This window comes from Larus michahellis, chromosome Z (genome assembly GCF_964199755.1).
Source record: "Larus michahellis chromosome Z, bLarMic1.1, whole genome shotgun sequence".
NCBI classification, from domain to species: domain Eukaryota; kingdom Metazoa; phylum Chordata; class Aves; order Charadriiformes; family Laridae; genus Larus; species Larus michahellis.
In genome coordinates, this window is record NC_133930.1 from 70,047,536 (window position 1) to 70,068,055 (window position 20,520).

The following is a 20,520-nucleotide window of genomic DNA, read 5'->3' on the forward strand; positions in this document are numbered from 1 at the left end:
AGATGCAACAAATTCAGACTCTCATTTGTTGTAAAGTTGTAAAGTATTGTGATGTCACCAGTTTCCCTTCATTTCCACATGCCCCTAACATCTGATTCACAACTTAATGTATGTTGTAAAAAAAAAAAAAAAAAAAAAAAAAAACAGGAAAGGAAAAGAAAGAAGGAGGCGACAAGGTGAAATAAAAGCTCTTGATCACATATGGTAATAAAACCAGACTGTTCTACCTTATTTCTTGTGCTCCAGTTCTTTTGTTTCTATGGCGATTTATCCTTTTCCTTTAAAAATACATATAAATGCAATGCTGATCGTTTAAATCAGGTTATGGTGAGAAAGAAATTTGTCACTTTCTGTCTCTCACAGAAGATGAACTTCACTCTAGAGTAAGGTGATGGTAATTAAAAATTGAATCACACATTTGCTCTCCCTCTATTCATATTCTGCATTTTCTTTTTATGAGCTTGTTCATCATCAAATATTTATGGCAGACTTGATAGTTTAAAAGATCAAGGCTGGGATTTAAGCACGCGCGGTCCACCAAAATAGATCATCATACAGATGTGACTTCATCTCCAGGCTTTACATATTAAAAACAGAGGAGCCTGTGTTTTCTTTTCGCAGGCATAAATCTATTGTGCTCCATAGGCCTGCTTTAGAGGATGTTGCCTCAGTCATTAATTCTGCAAGAAAATGGTAGTAAACAGATAAATAACAAGAGTACATAATCTCCCTAGTCCTGTGAGTCATTTAAACATACCCACGTTCTCCATGTTGATTTTGTGTAACTGTGGGTCACTTACGCTTAGCCATTACAGTACAGGTAAATACTTGTTTATGTTAGTTACTGGGCTAAGTGATTTTGGTTTGTGACATGAGTTTCACGTGACCCTGTAAAGATGAGGGATCCAGTCCAGTAATTTGCCCTTGCTTGGGACATACTCAGGCTTTCCTGCCCTGCCAGGACACCCCGTTCTCGACCTAGAGCCTTACTGATATGTGCCGGTCCCCCACCTCGCACCATGGATAGCCCTGACACTGGCTCAGCAGAAAGCGGTGAAGTACTAGCTTTCATCGAGGAGCGGGACATGATGGATTTAAAAAGTCAAATCACAAAGCCTTGGCATGCTCTCCTTGGTGGAAGGCAGGAGGCCCCTCTACAGCTCCATGTCCCCCCTCTGCCCTGAAGGACACCAGGTCTCCAAAGGTGGTGGCCTTGGCATAGAAGTGACACACAAGAGCAGAGCATTGCAAACACGTTTTTTCAGTGCCTTGCCCACAGATGTGTCTGTCTTTATTTCAGGTGCAGGCTTCCCTTGAGCCAGGCACGCCGGCATGCAGATGAGCAGTGTGGATGTGGGGATGATGCCTGCCAAGGCCAGGACCTGGCAGGCTGCCCCAAGTGATGCTGAGGGATCCCTAGCCTGGGGATGGGGGGCACTTTGTGGTCACACAGTGCTCCACACTTGGCTGCATTTGACCTGTGCGCTCACAGAGTTGCAGCACACGTGAAAGCGAATGCTCTCCAGTTGCTCAGACACATATCGTTTTCAGTCCTGCAGCCGGTCCTCTGTGCAGTTACTTTGTCCAGCTTTATTTGAAGTGCTTCAGATAAGCAGCACCTATGGAAGCTATTCGAAGATTAATATACCTCTATTTTAACATTCATAATCATATTCCTCTGTAAACAATCGCAGGCTGCTGCCTGAAGGACAGGGCCCAAGAGCACCTCCAGCAGTGGCAGTGGCTGCCTCCTTTGCAGAGCTCCCCCATCTGTTGCCAGTGAAAGGAAGTTCCATTTAAAGCATGGGCATGAAGGAGGGAGGGTGGGAAGAGGGATGCCCTGATACACAAGCCGTATGGGGTCCGTAACTGCTCTGCTTGTGTGGCCACAAACTGCTGCCTGAGGGAAGGTGTGAACCTAACCCCTTAAAGCAATTTTCCCTCGTAGCACATTCCCGAATGTTCACCTCTGTGCTGGCACGCATGTGGTCTCTGACAGAGACCTCTCTCACCATACTGCTGTGCTGAAATGACCAGGAGAGGAACTGGAGGAATAGACTGTGTCAGATCCCACCAACACAGTGAGGACTTGGCCAGCCAAGCAGCAGCACGCTGCCAAGTAAAGGTCCCTCCACTGATCTCCCCCCCGAGAAGAGGCAGTGCCCCGAGCCTCCAGTATGGCGGCTTTTGACAGGGGAGGAGATCCCTGAGCTGCCCGCTGCCTACTTGAATCGTGAGATCCGTGCCCTGTAGGGAGCACTGGTGCCACACCAACAACAGAAACTCCCTGGAGCTGAACAGGGCAAAGATGATAGCCAGGAGAAAGCAGGCATGCTTTGAGCACTTCAGTCAAGTTAATGTCGCCTTATTCATCATAATAATGGTACTCATGTTGACCTCATTTAGCATGTCATGGAGGATGCATGGAAGTTCCTTTCCAATAAGCATTAATTTGCATACATATTTTTACACAAAATGGAACCCAGCTGAGTGACTCAAAACAATAGGTCCCCATAAATAAGTCCTGGTCCACCACCCTGTTCCTCCCCTCTCCTTCCAATGGGCATGCCTTTTCAAACTACACAAGAGTGTTATTCCAAATATAACTGCAAATCCTGCCCCATTGCAGCTTCTAGAGCAGCGAATATTTTGCACCTGAAAGGTCCTCATATAAAAAAAATGTAGGCAATCAGGAAAAGCATGGGTAGTTCAGTCAGCTTTACTGCCAGCAGGATGGCAATACACAGGGCTGATTTTGCATGAAAGGGAATGCCAGAATGAAGTGCCAGAACAGTAATGCATCGACACCGGGTACAACACAGTGATCCAACCGATGGCCAGAGTTATTTCTGGGATGCATTTCCAGATCATTCTTCTGTCACAGAATTAGCAGGATTACTCTGTGCTCTCCCCCAGGGCTGGACATGTATTTTTGCTCCTTAAAGCTTGCCTATAAAGCTTGTTTAAAGCAATGTGGAGGACCCCAAGAGGTAGTCTTGTCTACCCCACTGCACTGAGGCAGGATCAAGCAAACCTAACCCATTCTTGATGGCTGATTGCCTCACCTCTCCTTGTAAATGTGTTTTACTCTGGAAAGAAGCAAGGGTCACCCAAGGGATCAACATCAAGCATTTCAGAGTGTCTAAAGAAAATAATAATCTAAGAAAGTGGGTTGGGCTGGCTTAGTTAAGGCCAGTTTTCTATTTATCCAATTAAAGTTAATTTCCCAGAAGTATGGCACCTGCTCCAACCAACAAGTGTTAGAGAAACACATTGTGTGTGTAATATTCCTATGCTTCCTGCTGACGCATGTGTCTGCTAATGAGACTCTAAGTAGTCTTCTTATTACTTTTTTTTAAAGAGTGGAGATGCTTTTCTTTTCAGAATAAGTACTAAGACCATCATCACATGCTTTGTGCAGGAGAACGATAATGTGTTAGACTTCTTTGTATGAATAGAAACAGGTAAATAGTCATCTATCCCCTGACTTTGTAATTTAAACAGTGTAAGTCAGTAGGGAAAGGCTATAATTGGAGTCAGAGTAAGTGAGGTGAAAATTGCTAGGTGGCAGTACCATCTGCATCTTGTTTTAATTAGCCAAGTTTATTATCAGAATATAAAACTTTCTGCTATTGAAGTCCTTGGCTTATTTCAACCATCAGTCCAAAGCGATTGCCACATGTCTAGGTAAGCACAATTACTGATCAGCAAAGGAAAATTATCCTCCCCACTGATCTGGCTAACAGTTACTGTGTCTGGGAGTAGGGACAAAAATATGACTAACCAAGATCATTGTCACATCTGCTTAGTGTTTCATGACAAACTCTATTAAGGCTAAGAGCACCACTGTTAATTCAATTAGATCAGTGTTTTCCTTTGCTGGCCATGATGCATTTGGAAGACCAGCAACTGTATGCAGAGCGTGGCTGGCAGTCCACTGCAAGGAATAAAAGCATCATAAATAATATATTAAGACGAAGACAAATCTAGCAGGCTGCAGTCAGAGCACATCAGCCATATAGCTGAACCCTGCAATATCGCAAGGGGGGGAGGAAAAAAGTGGCTGTGACAGGAAATTATAACAACTATAAATGACAGGGACTACAGGAGGGAACAAAACTCATTAGGTCAGCTCTTTAAGCAAAGTGCAGGGGAAGCACAGACCAGCCTGCCTGCAACGGTGGAGGCACTGCGTGCCCTTACATTCATCCTCCTTCAGATACAATAGCAGACGTCTAGTGCTGGATTTAAAGCAAGATGATAAATAATGAAAGGTAACTGGCAAAGAGCTCGGTGGAAATCCAGCTCTTTTCTCTGGCCTGTAAGCTCTGAGAGTCCTGGTGGACAACAGGATGACCATGAGCCAGCGATGTGCCCTTGTGGCCAAGAAGGCCAATGGCATCCTGGGCTGCATCAAGAAGAGTGTGGCAAGCAAATCAAGGGAGGTCATCCTCCCCCTCTCCTCTGCCCTGGTGAGGCTGCATCTGGAGTACTGTGTCCAGTTCTGGGCTCCCGGACAGGGAACTGCTGGAGAGGGTACAGCAAAGGGCTACCAAGATGATGAGGAGACTGGAACATCTCTCTTAGGAGGAAAGGCTGAGGGACTTGGGTCTTTCTAGTCTGGAAAGAAGATGACTGAGGGGGGACCTTAGCAATGCTTATAAACACTTAAAGGATGGGTGTCAGGAGCATGGGGCCAGGCTCTTTTCAGCGGTGCCCAGTGACAGCACAAGAGGTAACGGGCACAAACTTGAGCACAGGAAGTTCCATCTCAACATGAGGAGGAACGTCTTTCCTGTGAGGGTGGCAGAGCACTGGAACAGGCTGCCCAGAGAGGTGGTGGAGCGTCTGTCTCTGGAGACATTCAAAAAGCCCCTGGACGCGTTCGTGTGCCACCTGCTCTGGGTGAGCCTGCTCTGGCAGGGGGGCTGGACTAGATGATCTCCAGAGGTCCCTTCCAACCCCCACCGTGCTGTGATCCCGTGATTCTATTTAATTAAAGAACTGAATACGTATTGTAACAACATGTGGGAAAAAATGGTTTTCATCTTACTATTGGACAAAAGCATGACTGAATTTGTCAAAGTGTTGGGTGACTTCCCCGGTGGTGAGGATTTCAACTGAGAGCGCTCAGCATCTTGTTGGACTTCACCCAAAAACTGGTAAAAGTTCAAGAGTTGCTGCACAACCACTTCGTATCTCACTAGCTCTTAAGCCAGTTTGTTTTCCTGGGATTTCCTTGTGAAGGTATGCATTTAACTTTGTACAAACAATCGCTACATTAACGTTCTTTCTTTCCCTTTCTACTAGTATAGGGAAAAGCTCTATTTCCGAGCCTGTTCCCCAATCAACTCCCTCCGTCCTGCCTGAGGCAGAATGCTTCCCAAGAAGGCACGTCTGGTTGGCAGAGCAGGAGGGTAGTGAAGGGGTTCTTTCTTCTGCTTTGCTTAGGCGTGTAGCTCTTGCTTTACCTACTAAACGGTCTGAGCTCAGCCCACACGTTTTCCCACTTTTACCCTTCAGATTCTCTCCGCCACTGTCCCCCTGGGGCAAGGGATTGAGCAGCTGCGTGATGCCAAGCTGCCTACTGGGATTAACCCCCAACACCTGGCAAGCCAAAGCCCAGGGACTCAGGAAACCAGAGCCCACTGCAGCGGCTCTTCTGCAAAACACCCCCTGACTCTGCGGCAGCTGCGCAGCCAGCAGCTTGTGCCCGCCTTCCCCAACAAAGCGATGCATGGCCACTCACGGACACAGCGTTAGTTCAAACAAACAAGCGATTTATTGACAACTTTGTACAGGGTGAAGTTCCCACAGGGAACGGACTCCCAGGAAGAGGGAGGGCACTCACTGTCCAGGTGGTAGAGGCAGTCTCTGTCGCAAGGCTCCTTGCAGCAGTCTCTTCCTAGTGGATGCTCAGGACGGCGTACGAGTCACCTCGCTGCACCCCAAGCATCATGTGAATGAAGACAGTACTGCCAGAAGCATCCGTCAGCCGGAGCTTGCAGGAGCGCTTGGAGGGCAGCACCTTCAGATGGCAGTGTCTCGACTGAGGCAAAGCCAGCCAGGCGTCTTTTACCATGTCCTGGAACCAGCGGGCCGTTTTCTCTACGTCCAGGTAGGGGCCGGTGCAGAAGGTGTTGAGGAGGCTGGGACCCCGATTTTTCCGCAGCTGCTCCTGGTGGCAGTGGAGGAAGCACAGCGTGTCCTTCTCCAGCCGCTCCCTCTTGCAGCTGCACTCCGGCTCCACGCGGATGCAGGAGTGCTTGGCCGGCATCCCCTCCATGGTGCCCAGCTCCAGATGGAAGGCGTGCCCGTGAGGAGGCTTCAGGGGCACCAGCAGGCGGTAGGTGGCATCATCCTCCTGGGGACCCCAACCTCCTAAAGCGCTCTCCACCCCGACGACTGCCTTCACGCGTGGCATCCCAGTATCCCTGGAACGCTTGTGGCAGATGCGGAGGAGATCATCTACCAGGGCCTCCACCTTCATGAATGACTCCGACAGTTCAAGGAGGCGCTCGACGGAAATCAGGCGCGCGTGCAGTGCAAGACTGGGTTTTGATTCTTGCTCCCGCTCCTCCGCCTTCTTTCCGGAACCGCTCTCCTTGCTGCTGCTGGCTGGCCAATGGCTCCTTTTCATGAGCCACCAGCCGAGCCCGAGGAGCAGCACCAGGACACCAGCAAGAGCCCCCCAGGAAACGTCGCTCTCCTTCTGGCTCCACGGCTCCAGGTGCGTTTCCTCCAGATCCTGCAGCAGCCGCCTCATCTGCTTGTCCAGAAGGTCAGCACGCCAACGCATGCGGTCTTGCGTGGCCTCGTCCAGCTCATCGCCCACCAGCAGTGGGAGCTGGAAGACACTTTGCACAGCAAGGAGGGACGGTAGCAAACTGGCAGCAGCCATGACCTGCAGGAGGAGGGAGAGAAGGGGTTCAGTGGGGCTGGGAGGGCGGGCGGGAGCTGGCGGTAGCGGGGACGGCAGCCGCAGGGAGCTGGGGGCAGGCAGGAGGGGGGCCGAGGCAGCGGGGAGGCAGCAAGGCCTGCGCCCAGCCCCGCCGCCAGCGGCACCGGGCCTGGCCCAAGGCGCTCCCGCCAGCGGCTGGGCCCTCTATGCCATGTGAGAACCCACCCCCCAGGGGCCAGCGTTTGTGCCCCGGCCCTGGTCCAGCCCAGCCTCCCCCCGCCAGCCCACTCACCATTGTCCCGTGCCGAACTGGGGCAGCGCTGCCCGATGGCGCCCTTTATAGCCAGCCCCATTGTGACGCGTCCCCTGTGGTGTCCCAGGCACCAGAGCGCATCACAGGGCAACCAGCCCCGCCCTGGGGCCACCCCCCGCCTCAGCGACCCACCGCTGCCCCGGGCAGCCCCAGCCCTGACCCCACACAGTCCAGACCCACCCGGCAGGCCGGGGCTCCCGGGAGTTCCCTTTCCAAAGCCGACACAAGCCCCCCCAGACCCTTACCAAACCTACTGTCAGGTGACGTGACCCGCAGGTGCTTTGCTCCTTGAGATCCCAGCCCGTGCGGTGAATCGGCTCCCTTGGTGCTGCCTCTGAGCTTGGGGTGGCGGGTGTGCTCTTGGTGGGCCCACCTGACACCCACGGGTGGGTGGTGGTGTGTGTGCTGGTGGTGGGGTGGGGCCTGTCCGCGGCAGGATCTCTGCTCCTGCTGTGCCGCTGCCAGAGGACGCTGCTTTCCCGAGGGTGATGGTGGGGGAGCGGGCAGACGTTTCCCGGTGGGCAAGTCCCACTGCCGATAGAGCACGGGCTTCTCTGTGTCCAGCGTGTTCAGTTCTGTGGTATCAACTCCCTGGGGAGCATCTGGGTCGGGCATATTCTCCAGCCGCACCCCGGTGAAGGCACGGAGGCACATGAGCGGTGCCTCTCGCTTGGTCCCTGCCCAGCCGGAGCTGCCGGGGAGTTTCTCGGCCCATGTGAAATTGCCGCCAGGGTGGTGACGAGTGTGAAGGGAAAGCAGTGCCACAACCATCTTTGTAGCCACCGTGCTCTTCACCGGCTGCTGCGCTGGGGAGACAATCACTGAGAGGAGAACGCTGCCGCTCTCGGCAGAGGGCCGCTGCGCAGGCGTTTCCCTTTCCTTTCTGGCTCCCGCGTTCTCCCGTCTTTTTCCCTGCACCATGAAGTCAGGTGAATGCCATCAGCTCCCAACAGACCTGGCTTCTCTAAGGTAGATCCACCATCACAGAAGCCAAAACCTTGAGTACAAGTTCTGGGCTCCCCAGTTCAAAGAGGACAGGGAACTGCTGGAGAGGGTACAGCAAAGGGCTACCAAGATGATGAGGGGACTGGAACATCTCTCTTAGGAGGAAAGGCTGAGGGACTTGGGTCTTTCTAGTCTGGAAAGAAGATGACTGAGGGGGGACCTTAGCAATGCTTATAAACACTTAAAGGGTGGGTGTCAGGAGCATGGGGCCAGGCTCTTTTCAGCGGTGCCCAGTGACAGGACAAGAGGTAACGGGCACAAACCTGAGCACAGGAAGTTCCAGCTCAACATGAGGAGGAACGTCTTTCCTGTGAGGGTGGCAGAGCACTGGAACAGGCTGCCCAGAGAGGTGGTGGAGCGTCTGTCTCTGGAGACATTCAAAAAGCCCCTGGACGCGTTCGTGTGCCACCTGCTCTGGGTGAGCCTGCTCTGGCAGGGGGGCTGGACTAGATGATCTCCAGAGGTCCCTTCCAACCCCCACCGTGCTGTGATCCCGTGATTCTATTTAATTAAAGAACTGAATACGTATTGTAACAACATGTGGGAAAAAATGGTTTTCATCTTACTATTGGACAAAAGCATGACTGAATTTGTCAAAGTGTTGGGTGACTTCCCCGGTGGTGAGGATTTCAACTGAGAGCGCTCAGCATCTTGTTGGACTTCACCCAAAAACTGGTAAAAGTTCAAGAGTTGCTGCACAACCACTTCGTATCTCACTAGCTCTTAAGCCAGTTTGTTTTCCTGGGATTTCCTTGTGAAGGTATGCATTTAACTTTGTACAAACAATCGCTACATTAACGTTCTTTCTTTCCCTTTCTACTAGTATAGGGAAAAGCTCTATTTCCGAGTCTGTTCCCCAATCAACTCCCTCCGTCCTGCCTGAGGCAGAATGCTTCCCAAGAAGGCACGTCTGGTTGGCAGAGCAGGAGGGTAGTGAAGGGGTTCTTTCTTCTGCTTTGCTTAGGCGTGTAGCTCTTGCTTTACCTACTAAACGGTCTGAGCTCAGCCCACACGTTTTCCCACTTTTACCCTTCAGATTCTCTCCGCCACTGTCCCCCTGGGGCAAGGGATTGAGCAGCTGCGTGATGCCAAGCTGCCTACTGGGATTAACCCCCAACACCTGGCAAGCCAAAGCCCAGGGACTCAGGAAACCAGAGCCCACTGCAGCGGCTCTTCTGCAAAACACCCCCTGACTCTGCGGCAGCTGCGCAGCCAGCAGCTTGTGCCCGCCTTCCCCAACAAAGCGATGCATGGCCACTCACGGACACAGCGTTAGTTCAAACAAACAAGCGATTTATTGACAACTTTGTACAGGGTGAAGTTCCCACAGGGAACGGACTCCCAGGAAGAGGGAGGGCACTCACTGTCCAGGTGGTAGAGGCAGTCTCTGTCGCAAGGCTCCTTGCAGCAGTCTCTTCCTAGTGGATGCTCAGGACGGCGTACGAGTCACCTCGCTGCACCCCAAGCATCATGTGAATGAAGACAGTACTGCCAGAAGCATCCGTCAGCCGGAGCTTGCAGGAGCGCTTGGAGGGCAGCACCTTCAGATGGCAGTGTCTCGACTGAGGCAAAGCCAGCCAGGCGTCTTTTACCATGTCCTGGAACCAGCGGGCCGTTTTCTCTACGTCCAGGTAGGGGCCGGTGCAGAAGGTGTTGAGGAGGCTGGGACCCCGATTTTTCCGCAGCTGCTCCTGGTGGCAGTGGAGGAAGCACAGCGTGTCCTTCTCCAGCCGCTCCCTCTTGCAGCTGCACTCCGGCTCCACGCGGATGCAGGAGTGCTTGGCCGGCATCCCCTCCATGGTGCCCAGCTCCAGATGGAAGGCGTGCCCGTGAGGAGGCTTCAGGGGCACCAGCAGGCGGTAGGTGGCATCATCCTCCTGGGGACCCCAACCTCCTAAAGCGCTCTCCACCCCGACGACTGCCTTCACGCGTGGCATCCCAGTATCCCTGGAACGCTTGTGGCAGATGCGGAGGAGATCATCTACCAGGGCCTCCACCTTCATGAATGACTCCGACAGTTCAAGGAGGCGCTCGACGGAAATCAGGCGCGCGTGCAGTGCAAGACTGGGTTTTGATTCTTGCTCCCGCTCCTCCGCCTTCTTTCCGGAACCGCTCTCCTTGCTGCTGCTGGCTGGCCAATGGCTCCTTTTCATGAGCCACCAGCCGAGCCCGAGGAGCAGCACCAGGACACCAGCAAGAGCCCCCCAGGAAACGTCGCTCTCCTTCTGGCTCCACGGCTCCAGGTGCGTTTCCTCCAGATCCTGCAGCAGCCGCCTCATCTGCTTGTCCAGAAGGTCAGCACGCCAACGCATGCGGTCTTGCGTGGCCTCGTCCAGCTCATCGCCCACCAGCAGTGGGAGCTGGAAGACACTTTGCACAGCAAGGAGGGACGGTAGCAAACTGGCAGCAGCCATGACCTGCAGGAGGAGGGAGAGAAGGGGTTCAGTGGGGCTGGGAGGGCGGGCGGGAGCTGGCGGTAGCGGGGACGGCAGCCGCAGGGAGCTGGGGGCAGGCAGGAGGGGGGCCGAGGCAGCGGGGAGGCAGCAAGGCCTGCGCCCAGCCCCGCCGCCAGCGGCACCGGGCCTGGCCCAAGGCGCTCCCGCCAGCGGCTGGGCCCTCTATGCCATGTGAGAACCCACCCCCCAGGGGCCAGCGTTTGTGCCCCGGCCCTGGTCCAGCCCAGCCTCCCCCCGCCAGCCCACTCACCATTGTCCCGTGCCGAACTGGGGCAGCGCTGCCCGATGGCGCCCTTTATAGCCAGCCCCATTGTGACGCGTCCCCTGTGGTGTCCCAGGCACCAGAGCGCATCACAGGGCAACCAGCCCCGCCCTGGGGCCACCCCCCGCCTCAGCGACCCACCGCTGCCCCGGGCAGCCCCAGCCCTGACCCCACACAGTCCAGACCCACCCGGCAGGCCGGGGCTCCCGGGAGTTCCCTTTCCAAAGCCGACACAAGCCCCCCCAGACCCTTACCAAACCTACTGTCAGGTGACGTGACCCGCAGGTGCTTTGCTCCTTGAGATCCCAGCCCGTGCGGTGAATCGGCTCCCTTGGTGCTGCCTCTGAGCTTGGGGTGGCGGGTGTGCTCTTGGTGGGCCCACCTGACACCCACGGGTGGGTGGTGGTGTGTGTGCTGGTGGTGGGGTGGGGCCTGTCCGCGGCAGGATCTCTGCTCCTGCTGTGCCGCTGCCAGAGGACGCTGCTTTCCCGAGGGTGATGGTGGGGGAGCGGGCAGACGTTTCCCGGTGGGCAAGTCCCACTGCCGATAGAGCACGGGCTTCTCTGTGTCCAGCGTGTTCAGTTCTGTGGTATCAACTCCCTGGGGAGCATCTGGGTCGGGCATATTCTCCAGCCGCACCCCGGTGAAGGCACGGAGGCACATGAGCGGTGCCTCTCGCTTGGTCCCTGCCCAGCCGGAGCTGCCGGGGAGTTTCTCGGCCCATGTGAAATTGCCGCCAGGGTGGTGACGAGTGTGAAGGGAAAGCAGTGCCACAACCATCTTTGTAGCCACCGTGCTCTTCACCGGCTGCTGCGCTGGGGAGACAATCACTGAGAGGAGAACGCTGCCGCTCTCGGCAGAGGGCCGCTGCGCAGGCGTTTCCCTTTCCTTTCTGGCTCCCGCGTTCTCCCGTCTTTTTCCCTGCACCATGAAGTCAGGTGAATGCCATCAGCTCCCAACAGACCTGGCTTCTCTAAGGTAGATCCACCATCACAGAAGCCAAAACCTTGAGTACAAGTTCTGGGCTCCCCAGTTCAAAGAGGACAGGGAACTGCTGGAGAGGGTACAGCAAAGGGCTACCAAGATGATGAGGGGACTGGAACATCTCTCTTAGGAGGAAAGGCTGAGGGACTTGGGTCTTTCTAGTCTGGAAAGAAGATGACTGAGGGGGGACCTTAGCAATGCTTATAAACACTTAAAGGGTGGGTGTCAGGAGCATGGGGCCAGGCTCTTTTCAGCGGTGCCCAGTGACAGGACAAGAGGTAACGGGCACAAACCTGAGCACAGGAAGTTCCAGCTCAACATGAGGAGGAACGTCTTTCCTGTGAGGGTGGCAGAGCACTGGAACAGGCTGCCCAGAGAGGTGGTGGAGCGTCTGTCTCTGGAGACATTCAAAAAGCCCCTGGACGCGTTCGTGTGCCACCTGCTCTGGGTGAGCCTGCTCTGGCAGGGGGGCTGGACTAGATGATCTCCAGAGGTCCCTTCCAACCCCCACCGTGCTGTGATCCCGTGATTCTATTTAATTAAAGAACTGAATACGTATTGTAACAACATGTGGGAAAAAATGGTTTTCATCTTACTATTGGACAAAAGCATGACTGAATTTGTCAAAGTGTTGGGTGACTTCCCCGGTGGTGAGGATTTCAACTGAGAGCGCTCAGCATCTTGTTGGACTTCACCCAAAAACTGGTAAAAGTTCAAGAGTTGCTGCACAACCACTTCGTATCTCACTAGCTCTTAAGCCAGTTTGTTTTCCTGGGATTTCCTTGTGAAGGTATGCATTTAACTTTGTACAAACAATCGCTACATTAACGTTCTTTCTTTCCCTTTCTACTAGTATAGGGAAAAGCTCTATTTCCGAGTCTGTTCCCCAATCAACTCCCTCCGTCCTGCCTGAGGCAGAATGCTTCCCAAGAAGGCACGTCTGGTTGGCAGAGCAGGAGGGTAGTGAAGGGGTTCTTTCTTCTGCTTTGCTTAGGCGTGTAGCTCTTGCTTTACCTACTAAACGGTCTGAGCTCAGCCCACACGTTTTCCCACTTTTACCCTTCAGATTCTCTCCGCCACTGTCCCCCTGGGGCAAGGGATTGAGCAGCTGCGTGATGCCAAGCTGCCTACTGGGATTAACCCCCAACACCTGGCAAGCCAAAGCCCAGGGACTCAGGAAACCAGAGCCCACTGCAGCGGCTCTTCTGCAAAACACCCCCTGACTCTGCGGCAGCTGCGCAGCCAGCAGCTTGTGCCCGCCTTCCCCAACAAAGCGATGCATGGCCACTCACGGACACAGCGTTAGTTCAAACAAACAAGCGATTTATTGACAACTTTGTACAGGGTGAAGTTCCCACAGGGAACGGACTCCCAGGAAGAGGGAGGGCACTCACTGTCCAGGTGGTAGAGGCAGTCTCTGTCGCAAGGCTCCTTGCAGCAGTCTCTTCCTAGTGGATGCTCAGGACGGCGTACGAGTCACCTCGCTGCACCCCAAGCATCATGTGAATGAAGACAGTACTGCCAGAAGCATCCGTCAGCCGGAGCTTGCAGGAGCGCTTGGAGGGCAGCACCTTCAGATGGCAGTGTCTCGACTGAGGCAAAGCCAGCCAGGCGTCTTTTACCATGTCCTGGAACCAGCGGGCCGTTTTCTCTACGTCCAGGTAGGGGCCGGTGCAGAAGGTGTTGAGGAGGCTGGGACCCCGATTTTTCCGCAGCTGCTCCTGGTGGCAGTGGAGGAAGCACAGCGTGTCCTTCTCCAGCCGCTCCCTCTTGCAGCTGCACTCCGGCTCCACGCGGATGCAGGAGTGCTTGGCCGGCATCCCCTCCATGGTGCCCAGCTCCAGATGGAAGGCGTGCCCGTGAGGAGGCTTCAGGGGCACCAGCAGGCGGTAGGTGGCATCATCCTCCTGGGGACCCCAACCTCCTAAAGCGCTCTCCACCCCGACGACTGCCTTCACGCGTGGCATCCCAGTATCCCTGGAACGCTTGTGGCAGATGCGGAGGAGATCATCTACCAGGGCCTCCACCTTCATGAATGACTCCGACAGTTCAAGGAGGCGCTCGACGGAAATCAGGCGCGCGTGCAGTGCAAGACTGGGTTTTGATTCTTGCTCCCGCTCCTCCGCCTTCTTTCCGGAACCGCTCTCCTTGCTGCTGCTGGCTGGCCAATGGCTCCTTTTCATGAGCCACCAGCCGAGCCCGAGGAGCAGCACCAGGACACCAGCAAGAGCCCCCCAGGAAACGTCGCTCTCCTTCTGGCTCCACGGCTCCAGGTGCGTTTCCTCCAGATCCTGCAGCAGCCGCCTCATCTGCTTGTCCAGAAGGTCAGCACGCCAACGCATGCGGTCTTGCGTGGCCTCGTCCAGCTCATCGCCCACCAGCAGTGGGAGCTGGAAGACACTTTGCACAGCAAGGAGGGACGGTAGCAAACTGGCAGCAGCCATGACCTGCAGGAGGAGGGAGAGAAGGGGTTCAGTGGGGCTGGGAGGGCGGGCGGGAGCTGGCGGTAGCGGGGACGGCAGCCGCAGGGAGCTGGGGGCAGGCAGGAGGGGGGCCGAGGCAGCGGGGAGGCAGCAAGGCCTGCGCCCAGCCCCGCCGCCAGCGGCACCGGGCCTGGCCCAAGGCGCTCCCGCCAGCAGCTGGGCCCTCTATGCCATGTGAGAACCCACCCCCAGGGGCCAGCGTTTGTGCCCCGGCCCTGGTCCAGCCCAGCCTCCCCCCGCCAGCCCACTCACCATTGTCCCGTGCCGAACTGGGGCAGCGCTGCCCGATGGCGCCCTTTATAGCCAGCCCCATTGTGACGCGTCCCCTGTGGTGTCCCAGGCACCAGAGCGCATCACAGGGCAACCAGCCCCGCCCTGGGGCCACCCCCCGCCTCAGCGACCCACCGCTGCCCCGGGCAGCCCCAGCCCCGACCCCACACAGTCCAGACCCACCCGGCAGGCCGGGGCTCCCGGGAGTTCCCTTTCCAAAGCCGACACAAGCCCCCCCAGACCCTTACCAAACCTACTGTCAGGTGACGTGACCCGCAGGTGCTTTGCTCCTTGAGATCCCAGCCCGTGCGGTGAATCGGCTCCCTTGGTGCTGCCTCTGAGCTTGGGGTGGCGGGTGTGCTCTTGGTGGGCCCACCTGACACCCACGGGTGGGTGGTGGTGTGTGTGCTGGTGGTGGGGTGGGGCCTGTCCGCGGCAGGATCTCTGCTCCTGCTGTGCCGCTGCCAGAGGACGCTGCTTTCCCGAGGGTGATGGTGGGGGAGCGGGCAGACGTTTCCCGGTGGGCAAGTCCCACTGCCGATAGAGCACGGGCTTCTCTGTGTCCAGCGTGTTCAGTTCTGTGGTATCAACTCCCTGGGGAGCATCTGGGTCGGGCATATTCTCCAGCCGCACCCCGGTGAAGGCACGGAGGCACATGAGCGGTGCCTCTCGCTTGGTCCCTGCCCAGCCGGAGCTGCCGGGGAGTTTCTCGGCCCATGTGAAATTGCCGCCAGGGTGGTGACGAGTGTGAAGGGAAAGCAGTGCCACAACCATCTTTGTAGCCACCGTGCTCTTCACCGGCTGCTGCGCTGGGGAGACAATCACTGAGAGGAGAACGCTGCCGCTCTCGGCAGAGGGCCGCTGCGCAGGCGTTTCCCTTTCCTTTCTGGCTCCCGTGTTCTCCCGTCTTTTTCCCTGCACCATGAAGTCAGGTGAATGCCATCAGCTCCCAACAGACCTGGCTTCTCTAAGGTAGATCCACCATCACAGAAGCCAAAACCTTGAGTACAAGTTCTGGGCGCCCCAGTTCAAAGAGGACAGGGAACTGCTGGAGAGGGTACAGCAAAGGGCTACCAAGATGATGAGGGGACTGGAACATCTCTCTTAGGAGGAAAGGCTGAGGGACTTGGGTCTTTCTAGTCTGGAAAGAAGATGACTGAGGGGGGACCTTAGCAATGCTTATAAACACTTAAAGGGTGGGTGTCAGGAGCATGGGGCCAGGCTCTTTTCAGCGGTGCCCAGTGACAGGACAAGAGGTAACGGGCACAAACCTGAGCACAGGAAGTTCCAGCTCAACATGAGGAGGAACGTCTTTCCTGTGAGGGTGGCAGAGCACTGGAACAGGCTGCCCAGAGAGGTGGTGGAGCGTCTGTCTCTGGAGACATTCAAAAAGCCCCTGGACGCGTTCGTGTGCCACCTGCTCTGGGTGAGCCTGCTCTGGCAGGGGGGCTGGACTAGATGATCTCCAGAGGTCCCTTCCAACCCCCACCGTGCTGTGATCCCGTGATTCTATTTAATTAAAGAACTGAATACGTATTGTAACAACATGTGGGAAAAAATGGTTTTCATCTTACTATTGGACAAAAGCATGACTGAATTTGTCAAAGTGTTGGGTGACTTCCCCAGTGGTGAGGATTTCAACTGAGAGCGCTCAGCATCTTGTTGGACTTCACCCAAAAACTGGTAAAAGTTCAAGAGTTGCTGCACAACCACTTCGTATCTCACTAGCTCTTAAGCCAGTTTGTTTTCCTGGGATTTCCTTGTGAAGGTATGCATTTAACTTTGTACAAACAATCGCTACATTAACGTTCTTTCTTTCCCTTTCTACTAGTATAGGGAAAAGCTCTATTTCCGAGCCTGTTCCCCAATCAACTCCCTCCGTCCTGCCTGAGGCAGAATGCTTCCCAAGAAGGCACATCTGGTTGGCAGAGCAGGAGGGTAGTGAAGGGGTTCTTTCTTCTGCTTTGCTTAGGCGTGTAGCTCTTGCTTTACCTACTAAACGGTCTGAGCTCAGCCCACACGTTTTCCCACTTTTACCCTTCAGATTCTCTCCGCCACTGTCCCCCTGGGGCAAGGGATTGAGCAGCTGCGTGATGCCAAGCTGCCTACTGGGATTAACCCCCAACACCTGGCAAGCCAAAGCCCAGGGACTCAGGAAACCAGAGCCCACTGCAGCGGCTCTTCTGCAAAACACCCCCTGACTCTGCGGCAGCTGCGCAGCCAGCAGCTTGTGCCCGCCTTCCCCAACAAAGCGATGCATGGCCACTCACGGACACAGCGTTAGTTCAAACAAACAAGCGATTTATTGACAACTTTGTACAGGGTGAAGTTCCCACAGGGAACGGACTCCCAGGAAGAGGGAGGGCACTCACTGTCCAGGTGGTAGAGGCAGTCTCTGTCGCAAGGCTCCTTGCAGCAGTCTCTTCCTAGTGGATGCTCAGGACGGCGTACGAGTCACCTCGCTGCACCCCAAGCATCATGTGAATGAAGACAGTACTGCCAGAAGCATCCGTCAGCCGGAGCTTGCAGGAGCGCTTGGAGGGCAGCACCTTCAGATGGCAGTGTCTCGACTGAGGCAAAGCCAGCCAGGCGTCTTTTACCATGTCCTGGAACCAGCGGGCCGTTTTCTCTACGTCCAGGTAGGGGCCGGTGCAGAAGGTGTTGAGGAGGCTGGGACCCCGATTTTTCCGCTGCTCCTCGTGGCAGTGGAGGAAGCACAGCGTGTCCTTCTCCAGCCGCTCCCTCTTGCAGCTGCACTCCGGCTCCACGCGGATGCAGGAGTGCTTGGCCGGCATCCCCTCCATGGTGCCCAGCTCCAGATGGAAGGCGTGCCCGTGAGGAGGCTTCAGGGGCACCAGCAGGCGGTAGGTGGCATCATCCTCCTGGGGACCCCAACCTCCTAAAGCGCTCTCCACCCCGACGACTGCCTTCACGCGTGGCATCCCAGTATCCCTGGAACGCTTGTGGCAGATGCGGAGGAGATCATCTACCAGGGCCTCCACCTTCATGAATGACTCCGACAGTTCAAGGAGGCGCTCGACGGAAATCAGGCGCGCGTGCAGTGCAAGACTGGGTTTTGATTCTTGCTCCCGCTCCTCCGCCTTCTTTCCGGAACCGCTCTCCTTGCTGCTGCTGGCTGGCCAATGGCTCCTTTTCATGAGCCACCAGCCGAGCCCGAGGAGCAGCACCAGGACACCAGCAAGAGCCCCCCAGGAAACGTCGCTCTCCTTCTGGCTCCACGGCTCCAGGTGCGTTTCCTCCAGATCCTGCAGCAGCCGCCTCATCTGCTTGTCCAGAAGGTCAGCACGCCAACGCATGCGGTCTTGCGTGGCCTCGTCCAGCTCATCGCCCACCAGCAGTGGGAGCTGGAAGACACTTTGCACAGCAAGGAGGGACGGTAGCAAACTGGCAGCAGCCATGACCTGCAGGAGGAGGGAGAGAAGGGGTTCAGTGGGGCTGGGAGGGCGGGCGGGAGCTGGCGGTAGCGGGGACGGCAGCCGCAGGGAGCTGGGGGCAGGCAGGAGGGGGGCCGAGGCAGCGGGGAGGCAGCAAGGCCTGCGCCCAGCCCCGCCGCCAGCGGCACCGGGCCTGGCCCAAGGCGCTCCCGCCAGCGGCTGGGCCCTCTATGCCATGTGAGAACCCACCCCCCAGGGGCCAGCGTTTGTGCCCCGGCCCTGGTCCAGCCCAGCCTCCCCCCGCCAGCCCACTCACCATTGTCCCATGCCGAACTGGGGCAGCGCTGCCCGATGGCGCCCTTTATAGCCGGCCCCATTGTGACGCGTCCCCTGTGGTGTCCCAGGCACCAGAGCGCATCACAGGGCAACCAGCCCCGCCCTGGGGCCACCCCCCGCCTCAGCGACCCACCGCTGCCCCGGGCAGCCCCAGCCCCGACCCCACACAGTCCAGACCCACCCGGCAGGCCGGGGCTCCCGGGAGTTCCCTTTCCAAAGCCGACACAACCCCCCCCAGACCCTTACCAAACCTACTGTCAGGTGACGTGACCCGCAGGTGCTTTGCTCCTTGAGATCCCAGCCCGTGCGGTGAATCGGCTCCCTTGGTGCTGCCTCTGAGCTTGGGGTGGCAGGTGTGCTCTTGGTGGGCCCACCTGACACCCACGGGTGGGTGGTGGTGTGTGTGCTGGTGGTGGGGTGGGGCCTGTCCGCGGCAGGATCTCTGCTCCTGCTGTGCCGCTGCCAGAGGACGCTGCTTTCCCGAGGGTGATGGTGGGGGAGCGGGCAGACGTTTCCCGGTGGGCAAGTCCCACTGCCGATAGAGCACGGGCTTCTCTGTGTCCAGCGTGTTCAGTTCTGTGGTATCAACTCCCTGGGGAGCATCTGGGTCGGGCATATTCTCCAGCCGCACCCCGGTGAAGGCACGGAGGCACATGAGCGGTGCCTCTCGCTTGGTCCCTGCCCAGCCGGAGCTGCCGGGGAGTTTCTCGGCCCATGTGAAATTGCCGCCAGGGTGGTGACGAGTGTGAAGGGAAAGCAGTGCCACAACCATCTTTGTAGCCACCGTGCTCTTCACCGGCTGCTGCGCTGGGGAGACAATCACTGAGAGGAGAACGCTGCCGCTCTCGGCAGAGGGCCGCTGCGCAGGCGTTTCCCTTTCCTTTCTGGCTCCCGCGTTCTCCCGTCTTTTTCCCTGCACCATGAAGTCAGGTGAATGCCATCAGCTCCCAACAGACCTGGCTTCTCTAAGGTAGATCCACCATCACAGAAGCCAAAACCTTGAGTACAAGTTCTGGGCTCCCCAGTTCAAAGAGGACAGGGAACTGCTGGAGAGGGTACAGCAAAGGGCTACCAAGATGATGAGGGGACTGGAACATCTCTCTTAGGAGGAAAGGCTGAGGGACTTGGGTCTTTCTAGTCTGGAAAGAAGATGACTGAGGGGGGACCTTAGCAATGCTTATAAACACTTAAAGGGTGGGTGTCAGGAGCATGGGGCCAGGCTCTTTTCAGCGGTGCCCAGTGACAGGACAAGAGGTAACGGGCACAAACCTGAGCACAGGAAGTTCCAGCTCAACATGAGGAGGAACGTCTTTCCTGTGAGGGTGGCAGAGCACTGGAACAGGCTGCCCAGAGAGGTGGTGGAGCGTCTGTCTCTGGAGACATTCAAAAAGCCCCTGGACGCGTTCGTGTGCCACCTGCTCTGGGTGAGCCTGCTCTGGCAGGGGGGCTGGACTAGATGATCTCCAGAGGTCCCTTCCAACCCCCACCGTGCTGTGATCCCGTGATTCTATTTAATTAAAGAACTGAATACGTATTGTAACAACATGTGGGAAAAAATGGTTTTCATCTTACTATTGGACAAAAGCATGACTGAATTTGTCAAAGTGTTGGGTGACTTCCCCGGTGGTGAGGATTTCAACTGAGAGCGCTCAGCATCTTGTTGGACTTCACCCAAAAGCTGGTAAAAGTTCAAGAGTTGCTGCACAACCACTTCGTATCTCACTAGCTCTTAAGCCAGTTTGTTTTCCTGGGATTTCCTTGTGAAGGTATGCATTTAACTTTGTACAAACAATCGCTACATTAACGTTCTTTCTTTCCCTTTCTACTAGTATAGGGAAAAGCTCTATTTCCGAGTCTGTTCCCCAATCAACTCCCTCCGTCCTGCCTGAGGCAGAATGCTTCCCAAGAAGGCACGTCTGGTTGGCAGAGCAGGAGGGTAGTGAAGGGGTTCTTTCTTCTGCTTTGCTTAGGCGTGTAGCTCTTGCTTTACCTACTAAACGGTCTGAGCTCAGCCCACACGTTTTCCCACTTTTACCCTTCAGATTCTCTCCGCCACTGTCCCCCTGGGGCAAGGGATTGAGCAGCTGCGTGATGCCAAGCTGCCTACTGGGATTA

The 20,520-nt window shown here is 56.0% G+C and overlaps 4 pseudogenes; all 4 read right to left on the reverse strand.

Moving 5' to 3' along the window:
- Positions 1-5,905: 5,905 nt before the first annotated feature.
- On the reverse strand, positions 5,906-7,929 carry LOC141735735 (inositol 1,4,5-trisphosphate receptor-interacting protein-like 1; annotated as a pseudogene).
- A 1,708-nt stretch (positions 7,930-9,637) lies between these two features.
- Positions 9,638-11,661, reverse strand: LOC141735736 (inositol 1,4,5-trisphosphate receptor-interacting protein-like 1; annotated as a pseudogene).
- A 1,708-nt stretch (positions 11,662-13,369) lies between these two features.
- LOC141735737 (inositol 1,4,5-trisphosphate receptor-interacting protein-like 1) lies at positions 13,370-15,392 on the reverse strand (annotated as a pseudogene).
- Positions 15,393-17,100: 1,708 nt separating this feature from the next.
- On the reverse strand, positions 17,101-18,388 carry LOC141735738 (inositol 1,4,5-trisphosphate receptor-interacting protein-like 1; annotated as a pseudogene).
- Between the last annotated feature and the right edge of the window lie 2,132 nt (positions 18,389-20,520).